Here is a 10,154-nt window from a genome sequence, read left to right on the forward strand (position 1 = left end):
TTGGCTATCTCCAGATTGACAGCCTAGACTCCACCCCTACACTTTTAATCCTTAAATTGACACCAGATTAGGTGACTACCACAAACCCCTAACCACTGCCCCTATGAATATGGTCCTGTTTGGAAGCAGGAGAGGCCCCTGAGGGGCACACATGGCTTGTACTCAAATGCTAGCCTAATATTCTGAGGCTAGAAATCATCTAGTGGTACCCTGAACCAAAGACCTGGTGATCTGCCTCTGAGATTACAGTCGAGACAATCCTACGGAAGAATGCTACACAATCAGACCAGATTACTATGAGTAGAAATCGACTCCGAAGCACCCGACAACTATGTGGGGACCTAAGGATGTGCTTATTATGTAAATGATTCATTCGAACTGAATGGAAGCTTATTACTGTCCAGTGTGGCACAAACAGGATTTCTCGGTAGTTCAGAGAGATGTGGACACGTCTATGAATTCTAAAAAGTTAGCCCCACACCAGAAATTCAGTCACCTCGGTGCTCAATAGCTGTCCCGGAGAAATCAGCCGGTAGCTGATTGGAAGAAAAACCATACCTGGTGTTTATGTTGGCTGACTTTTTGTTGGCACCATTTTGTGGTGGTTTGCTAATTGCTCATGTGTCAGAGGACCAAACCTTGTTACTTGGTACATCTAAATAGTACGCTCATATTGTTGGCTTTGCGCTTACATTTTGGGCATCTTACTTGTTATTCCTGATCTTTTGTTCTTTTCTAGAACGTGTGAAAAAGTGATTCTCAAGGCCCTGTGCCCTGAATAGCAACCCACCCATGCCATTCGGTAAACAACAACAAAAAAGGCCAGTTTATGGCTTTGAGCAGATTGGCCCCCTATGAGAGACACCAGACTCATTGCTTAGCAACTGAGCTATGTGAGGAATCAACCCCTTGGTTAGGATGTACATCTCTGCTTCCCAAACTTTGATTCCAAATCGGCATTCTTCACCTGCTAGTTCCCTCATTCATCAATAATAAGCTTTGCCTGGTGTTCAGCATTTTGTTGCATAAATCTGCACAGGTCTCAGGGAAGAAGAAGTGGACTCAGCTCAAAAGAACCAGCCCTGTAGGATTCTCCTGTAGCCCTTTCATTTCCGGAGAGAAAAAAATTCCATCTCTCGGTTAAATGTACATTTTCATGTATTTAGTTAGGCTTTGTATTTGTGTCTGTATAAATTTTTCTTGGCTCTATTGGTTCACGTATGGATGAAATCATTAACTCAAGGAATCATTTTAACGAGCCCACTCTGTGCATTGTGCCAGGTGCTTACCTCTCCATTACCAGGCAGATTAAACCTTACCACCAACGAAATCAAACCCACTGCCACGGAGTCAATTCTGACTCACAGCAACCATCTAGGAGAGAATGGAACCACCCCATGGGGATTCCGAGGCTGCCATCTTTATGGAAGTAGACCGTCCTCTTTTTTCCCATGGGTTAGAACTGCCAACTTTTCAGTTGGCAACCATGAGCTTAACCACTGCTACTGCATCACCAGCTTAGACTAGATCATTGAACAAACGAGGCAATGGTTCTGTCCTCACAGAACTTGGGGTCTACAAGGGGAGCCACGCATAGGAACATATAAGAGAAAGACGTGGGTTGGTAGAAGAATAAAGTAGCCATCAGGGAAGGGGTGCTATTTTAGACTGGATGGAAAGAGATGCCGTGGGTCAAAAGATAATTTTTCAGGAAAAGGTAGAATCACGATTCTCATAAAGATCTAACAATGAACAAATGTTATATTTTTTAACTCATAAGAAAATTGGCAGATGCTCAAAGGAAAAGTCAGAAAAGCACACATTTCTATGAAGTAAAGAAATCTTAAATTGAATGTGCAAATGGAAGTAAAACTGTTTTGTTTTGTTTTTCCTACAAGAGGCAGAAAAGTCAAGTAGTGCTCTAACAGAGACAGACTTGAATACCCATATACATTTTCTTTTTTTAATGCCCATTAAAAATTATACATTGCTATCAATTACCTACAGTTTAAGGAGCCCTGGTGGTGCACTTGGCAGCCAATGGAAAGGAGCAAGGTTCTAATCCTTCTAATAACTCTGTAGAAGACAAGATCTGCTGACCTGCTCCTGTAAAGATTTACAGACTCAGAAACCTAGTGGGGACAGTTGTACTTTGTCTTATAGAGTCCCTCCGAGTAAGGGGATTAGTCAGAATTGACCAAATGGCACACAACAACACCTACAGTCACAGAGTGGTAAATGAGCTCAAAGACAAATGGATGGGACAGCTAGAGTCAGCTAACTGGGGAGGATACTCAATGCATAGTTGTCCATTGAAGCAAAAGTGTGTTTTGTCTAGTCTTTTACTTAAAGTAAGCCTCCCAGGGATTCTGTTTAGCCTCACCTAAACTTAAGGAACCTCAACGGTATAGTGGGCTTACACACTGATCTGCTAACCACAAAGTCTTTGGTTAAACCCATCCTATAATTTTTTGGTAAGTCTTTTATTAATATTAGTTTAAAAATCCTTTAAAATTCATATTTACAGGAGCAGGCAGCCTCATCTTTCTCCTGAGGCTGGTGAGTTTGAATCACTGACCTTGCAGTTGGTAGCCCAACACTACCCCCTTGTGCCACCACTTGGCATCATCTAGATGGCAGTGAGTTTGTAAAAGTCCATTTCTCACCATTCTGGAATAATGGGCTTCATGAAGTTTGACAGTGGGCAACAGGGAGTGGGTCTTATTTAACTACAATTCCAGGTTGTGGTTGCGGTGATCCTGATGACAATAGAGCAGATGAAAGAGTTATCCAGCTGTTAATCAAAATACTAGAAATATAACCATTTAAGACACAGCTTGTTAGAAATCGAAAATGAGGTTTTCTGTAACAGCATGCACCAACAGCCCCCTCCTCTGGCAGTAAAGATGCCTTTGGGCTTAACCATAAGGGATGGTCTTCTAACTTCAGAATATGGTTAACATGCCCATGAAGACAAGTAGCTAAGCAAGGAATAACTCCCCACTGGATGAACAGTCGAGCATGGGGTCATAAGGGATGGTGGTGTGGTGAAGGTTAAACTCTTGATCAATATCAAACTTGGAACATGTATGTGCAGCTCTTTGTTCCCTGGGATCATAGCAAAGCCTGCTTTTTGCCACATAGTTTGAGGTGTATGACTTGCTTGATTTTCACTGAATTTTCGCAGCCATTTGGAAGGAGCAACCCTCACTGTTTCCTTCTGTCTTGTACTTGCAGAAGAAATTTCAAGTTTCTCAAATCAAACTGATCTCTGTCTTTGGCTGAAACAATGACACGTAATCCCAGACCTTGGTTCCCGGCAGCCCTGACATCGTGATTAAAGTGCTCAGCTGATAACCGAATGGTCTGTTATTATAACCCACCAGCCACTCTTTGGGAGAAAGATGTGGCAGTCCACTTCTGTAAATATTTACAGCCTTGAAAACCCTATAGAACTGTTCTACTCTGTCCTACAGGGTCACTGTGAGCTGGGATCAACTCAATAGCATTGGTTTTGGTTTTGGTTTGTTCTGTGCTGGTCCTTGAGTAGGCTTTACTTCAAGATGTGTCTGTAGAACAGACCAAAATGTTGCCCAGAGTCCATTGTTGTGTGGCTATTGTGCGGATTCATTTCCCTGAGGGGTTTTCTCTGGATCGCTTGCTTTGTTCCAGGTAAGACAGTGGAAGCCTGGTCCTTATCAGCTGTGAATTAGATGATCAGATGCTTTGCCTTGCAGCCAGCTCACTCACAGGTGCTATTGAGTGGGTGCTGGTGATGGGGGTGGGAATCTGAAACTAGAAATTCTGCTCAGAGGACCGGGAGTACTGAGTGTGCTGAGGGCCCGATGGAGTGGGGGAGTGGGGGAGGAGAGGGAGGGGGACCAAAAGAGGGACTGGTGACTTGGTTCTTGGTTCTCCTCTCACTGGCTGAAAACTTGCTCTCAAGCACATCTCTGCAAGGGCAGGCTGCACGGTCTAGGATGTAGATAGACCAATCAATTTAGATTCAGCTTGGATTTCAGAGGACTGGGGGAGGAGCCCACTATCTGGACCAGAGACAGCCCTACACACAGAAAGCCAGCCAAGCCAAAGTCCACTGGAAACACAAAAGTCCAGTGGACACTAGCAGGTCAAACCTCCTCCCCCTACTCCCTGACACACACACACACACACACACACACACACACACACACACACACAGAAATAGTAGTTAGAAACAGTATACAAAGTCCAGACCACCCTTCCCCTAGCCCAGCCAACAAAGCCAAGTTTGAAGAGCTGGCTTCTCAAACTTCAGGTTTCCTGACTAATTTGGGTGGGCAGTGTTGCAAAAGGAATCTAGCAATGGTCACTAATTCTAGGAAGAGTGGATTTTGTCTCTCTAGAGGCAGGCAAAGCTGAAGACAAATACTGAACTTTAAAGTGGGAGGGATGGGTGATATAGATGCACAGTTGCTAAGGAAACCTTTTCTTAATTGGACAAAAATGAGCTGTTTTATATGCGTACAAAAATCAGCCTTTGCCAGCACCCTCACTTCCCCTACAACAATCTCTCTAATGTCAAGTGTGGGAAATCGGCACATTTTGGAGATGCAGGGATTGAACATGAATATTTCCAGTTTGTGGTGGGGGAAGGCTTTTAATTATGGTACCCATAGAAAGTTTGATGCAGACTAACGCAGGATCCATTCTCAGTTCAGACTTCAACAAGAAGGCAGCCTTTGGCTCCAGAGAAGTCCTGTACCCTTTTGTCCTTAACGTAACGCATATGGAGACACTCAGCCACCATGGCCAGCTTAGTATGCGCAGGGGTGTTGAGTAGCCATCCTAAGTGTTGAAAGGAGAGACTTAAGAGCTGTCAAAGGTCAGATACACAGAACTCACACAACTCAGACTAGTTGCCAGTATGACTCATGACGACCCAATTGGAGTCCAAGTAGAACTGTTCTCTATAAGGTTTTCAATCATTGATTTTTGGAAGGCATTCACCAGGCCATTCTTCTGAGGTGCCTACGTGGACTTGAACCTTCTTCCTTTTGGGTAGTATAGCTGAGCTCATTAAGTGTTTGCACCACCCAGGGACTTCTGCCATGTCTTAGCTGTCTAGCAAATGAACCCTAGCACAATTTCCAGTTGAGAAGGAGACGGAGGCTGACTTTCAAGGCACAGTATTTTCTTGACTGCACTTGTTCCTACTGCCAGCTGCCCTAAGAGTTTTCCTGAGAGCATAAAGAAATGCCACTGGCTGGGCCCTGCCTCCGACCAACAGAAACGGAATCCCTAGGAGGGAAGGCCTGGGGACCTGCATGTTTGGAACGTCTCAGGTGATGCTCACATTCTGCCAATGTGCAGAGATTTGCGATGGTTTGTGATGTGTACTCACAAAGAGAGCACTGCATAGCAGACTCCACGGCGTTTCCGCCAGAGCAGTGTCATCCCCATCCAGTCCGTGTAGCATTTCCAGGGAGTCCAGCCATCCCTGCAGCCTGGACACACGGACTTGTCGGCATCTACTCCACTCTTTCCGTCTTGGTTCTGATGCCGAAAGTGAGACGAGTGACGCATGTGGCAACCCCTGTGCCCCAGCTCAACCACAGCAGTGGGGTCCATCTTAGTGTGAGAACACTATGGGTCCATTCACAGAAACTGAGGTCTTCAAATATAGAAAGCCAAATATGGCCCTGCCTTAGAGAGTTAGGAGAGACAATGTTTTCGATGGAGAAAAAGAAGGCACCCTGACAGGAAGTACCAGCAATGCTTGTTGTAGTTGTGAGGAGCAGGCATACCCATTCCAACACATAGCGACCCCTATAGGGCAGAATGGATCCGCCTCATAAGACAATTCCTTTGCTATTGTCTTTTTGGAAGCAGTTCTCCAAGTCTCTCTCCCATGGAGTTGCTGGATGAGTTTAGCAGCCAAGCACTTGACCGTTATACCAACCAGAGCTGGTGTGTTGGACACTGTAAAGAAACTCACTTTGGTCCAGTCGATTCTGAAGCCTAGTGACGATATAGGACAGAGTGAACTGCCCTGTAGGATTTCTGGGACTGTAACTCTTGATGGGAGCAGACAACTTTATCTTTCTTTCATGAAGGGAATGTTTCTTACAGCCAAGCTTACAGTTATCGGCCCTGTGCTTAATCCACGGCACAGCCATATCTTCTCCTTGGAATGCTGCTTCATAGCTAATTGCAAACAAAAAGAGGAACCGGAATGTTTTCCCTCAGAAAAGTTCCTAGTCCGGGTCAGAGTTTCTCAATGAGAAGTTATAGTAGCACTATAGACACCTAAACCAAACCCACTACCCATTCTTCCTCATAGGGAGCCTGTAGGAGAGAGTAGAAAATCCCCATAAGGTTCCCAAGGCTGTAAATCTTTACAAAATCAGCCTGCTTCATCTTTCTCCTGAAGTGCCACTGACCTTACACTTCACAGCTGAAAACTGAACCACTGCCCCACCAAGGCCCATTAGCCTTCTGGGGACTTTGAAGAAGCCATAGACCAGGGTTTTTATCTTCTAAAGTGAGAAAGAAAGAAAAAAAGCTTCTTTGGCAAGGAGGTTGAATGGGTAAGTACTCTCAGTGGAAGGGTCACCAAGAAGAGAAGCTTCTTAACTTGTAAGCTAAGTGTTTGTACTTAGAACTTTCTGTTTTCCCGTTTGTTCTTTAACCTGTTTTTCAAATGGCAATTACTCTGATCAGTTGTTAACATGGAACCCTGAGGTGGCAGAGTGGGTAACTCGTTAGACTGCTAACCACAAGGTTAGCAGTTTGAAACCACCAGCTGCTCCATGGAGAAAGATGAGGCTCTCTACTTCCATTACGAGTTAGCTTCAGAAATCCGCAGGGACAGTTCTCCTCTGTCTTATCAGGTTACTATGAGTCAAAATCGACTCAAGGGCAGAACGTTTGGGATATTTTATCATAAACATATGCTGTTTTAATGTAATGTAAACAGTTATATAGTTTTAGGAAAGGAGAGCTCAGTGGCTAGATCAGATCTTGATGGGCCCTTTTGATGCCAAGGGAGAAGGTGACCTGGCTATCTGAGTAGTTTCAGGAGCTGGACAGGCTAAGCAAGGGCAGAGCACATACTGGAAGGCCGAGGGGGGCACCGCCAGCTGTCAAGCTCAGTGATGTCTTTGTCCTTGTGAGGACAGCAAATCCTGAAGACCCTGAACACAAGGTTGCGCACTTTGTAAAAAGCCCAGTCCAGATCAAGTCCATAAATCCAATATCAGCCCACATGGCCAATACCGATCTATAAAGTCCTCTTCAGACTCACAAAGCACATGCAACACGCCGACTTCAGGAAGATCACAGGCCAGTGGGTGGATAGCCTTATGGATCCAGTCACGGTGGAAGCATCTCAGTGCTGGCAGGGGTCTCCACGTGGCATCTCCAGGTTCAGGGCTCTTCCTCCCATCAGCATAGCTTCATGTGTCTTGTCAGTAGAGAGTCTCTCAGGGATTGAGCAGAGAGAGAGTGTTTCTTCTGCCTCCAAGGAGGTAATCCCAGAGTTTTCCCAGAATCCTCAGGGGAAAGCCCTGCCCACATAGAGGCCTCATTGGTTATGTCTTGATTGACAGGCCAGACTCCATCCTTTCACTCATAATCCTCTCAAATTGACACCAGATTATGTAACTACCACAGCATTCAACTCCGGGTGTTAGCAATCCATCCTGGGAGATGTGTACTGTTAGCCCTTGTTTTTACAGACAACTGTGCTGCTCAGAAAAGGTGGGTTATTTGGTGGGCACTCACAGGCAGCCATGAGGATTGAATTCTTGCCTGTCAGGTAGAAAACCCAGGTTCCATTTCTGGCCAATACATCTCTTGCATAGGGAGTGTTGCTTTGATGCTGATGAGGTTCAGCAGAGCTTCTAGGCTGAGACACACTAGAAGGAACGAGTTGGAAACTAGCCAATGAAAACCCTATGAATCACAATGGTCCAACTCACAACCAGTCTGCAAACGACGCAGGCCTTTCTTTCCATTGTGCACAGGGTTACCGTGAGTCTGGCAGGGTTGACAGCAGCTAATATAACACAGGCAGTGACAGAGCTAAATTCCAGTTTTGGTGGGATCAACCCTTTCTTTTAATCATAGGATATTGAGTCTTTACCATGGCATGCTGTGAAAGAAATGATTCAGGCCAAAGCCTTGGCATGAAAGCAGATTTTTGTAACCAATGAAATCAACAGATAAAACGGCTCTGTATCACCCAACTAAAGGAAAGATGCTGGTGGAACATTACTAGGCATTAAAATAGCTGCCTTGTGGAAAGAGATGAGGAAAGCGTGAAGGGGGTGGGAGATTACTCCTTCTTTCCCAAGATGTGGCCTCTGAGCTGCCCTCACAACAAAGAAGATAAAGTAGAATCTGCCGTGTGTCGTACTCAGAGTGTGGATTTGCTTGTCTTCATTTGGGATATTTCAGTATTGTCATTTTCACCTACCCACCTCCACAGGAATGTTATGAAAATGAAAAATGTGGTTTGAAAGAGCTCCCAGCGATTTCTCATGAAGGTTAAGATGAGAACAAAATGTTCAAAGAGAGACATGTCAATAGGCATGTTGCTCAAAGGTGAGTCAACTCCACTAATACGTGGGCTGGTGGAATTGTTTTGCTACAGTGTCCCTTTGAATGTCATCCGAATAATACATGATTTGTACTTATGTTGTCCACACAGTGTCTTACATTGTTGTGAATCTGAGAGGCTTAAAGGAATGCATTGTTTTCCATTTGGAGAAGAGAAATGGGGTGAAGAGGCAAATTAGCAAGTTGAGTGTCCACAAAAATAATGAGAAATGAAGAAAGTTCCTATTTCCTCTAAATGCTAGTTGTGCCAATGAGAGAAATGTCCTTATATAAGCTCAACTCATTGTACCAGGATGTTCTATTTTTCCCAGAAAGGACAAGTCAAACTAAATCCACAATGTCCCTGAAATATTCAATACCAAGCACTAAAATTATACAGGTCATTCTCAGAATGGACAGAACCATCTGCTAATAAACATGTCCCTCTTCAACAAAGAGAATGCAAGTCTAGATTTTGTTGTAATTTGAAGCGGCTATTCAACTCTTATCTATTCAGGTCTTGATGATTTGTCCATAAACAGACTCCTTTCAGTTAGATCTCAAAAGGAAATTGTGGATGTAAAAAGAAATATTAAACCAGCTTTCATAAGGATATTCATTCTCTGTTATTTACATCAGTCTCTTTACAGCCGCAAACCCACTGCTGAAAATCTACTTCATCTATATGAGGGGGCTTCAAAAAGTCCGTGAACAAATTCCACCATCTTTTAATTCCATCTCCCCTCAAGCTTGAGTCAGGAGGGACTCAACTGCACCTAAGATCAACAACATGCATGAGTGAAAATATGAAAAGACAAGTACCCGATGCTAGTCACTGAAGTTCTGTTTATAAGCAAAAGACTCCTCTGAGCTCACCCTCACCAAGTCGATTCAGACTCACAGTCAGGCTAGGTAGGGTTTCCCAGGATGTAACTATTTATGGGAGCAGACCACCTACACCGTCTCCCAAGAGTGGCTTCTGGCCTTGAACTGCTGACCTTTCAACTGGCAGTTCAACAATTACCCGGAAGCACCATCAGGGCTTCTTCAGAATAAAATACTAGAAACACCCAAGTACCCATGATTAGGGGACAGGTGGAGTCAACTAGAGTTTGAAACTCCCAGCAGCTCTGTGGGAGAATAGATCTATGTGAGAGTTTATTGTCTGGGAAACCCATGGAGCGTTCTACTCTGTCCTGCAAGGTCACTATGCATGGACACTGACTCCATGGCAGTGAATTTGTTTTTTTTCTGGTCACTCAACAATAGAAAACAATGCAACCATGAAAAGGAATGTGGAAAATCTCCAACTATTCCTTAGGAATAATTGCCAAGATAAAATATCCTGCAACAGCTTGGAATGGTGATGAGTGTTGGCCAGCTGCCTTATGCCCCCAGGTACACAGGCAGGAATTCCCAGGTGAGTGGTTGAGTGGGGTATCCTGGAGGGGAAGCAGGGCTTTCCCTAGCCTTGAGCTAGCTATACAGGGTGGGGCTAGCTACACAGGGTGGGGCTCAGCTAGCTGGGTGTGGTACAGGCGTAAGTGCCCTAGGCTACTGGGGGTGGTCTGGAG

The sequence above is a fragment of the Echinops telfairi genome, unplaced genomic scaffold (genome assembly GCF_000313985.2).
Source record: "Echinops telfairi isolate 266 unplaced genomic scaffold, ASM31398v2 ScPeMD7_53;HRSCAF=182, whole genome shotgun sequence".
In the NCBI taxonomy this organism is placed as follows: domain Eukaryota; kingdom Metazoa; phylum Chordata; class Mammalia; order Afrosoricida; family Tenrecidae; genus Echinops; species Echinops telfairi.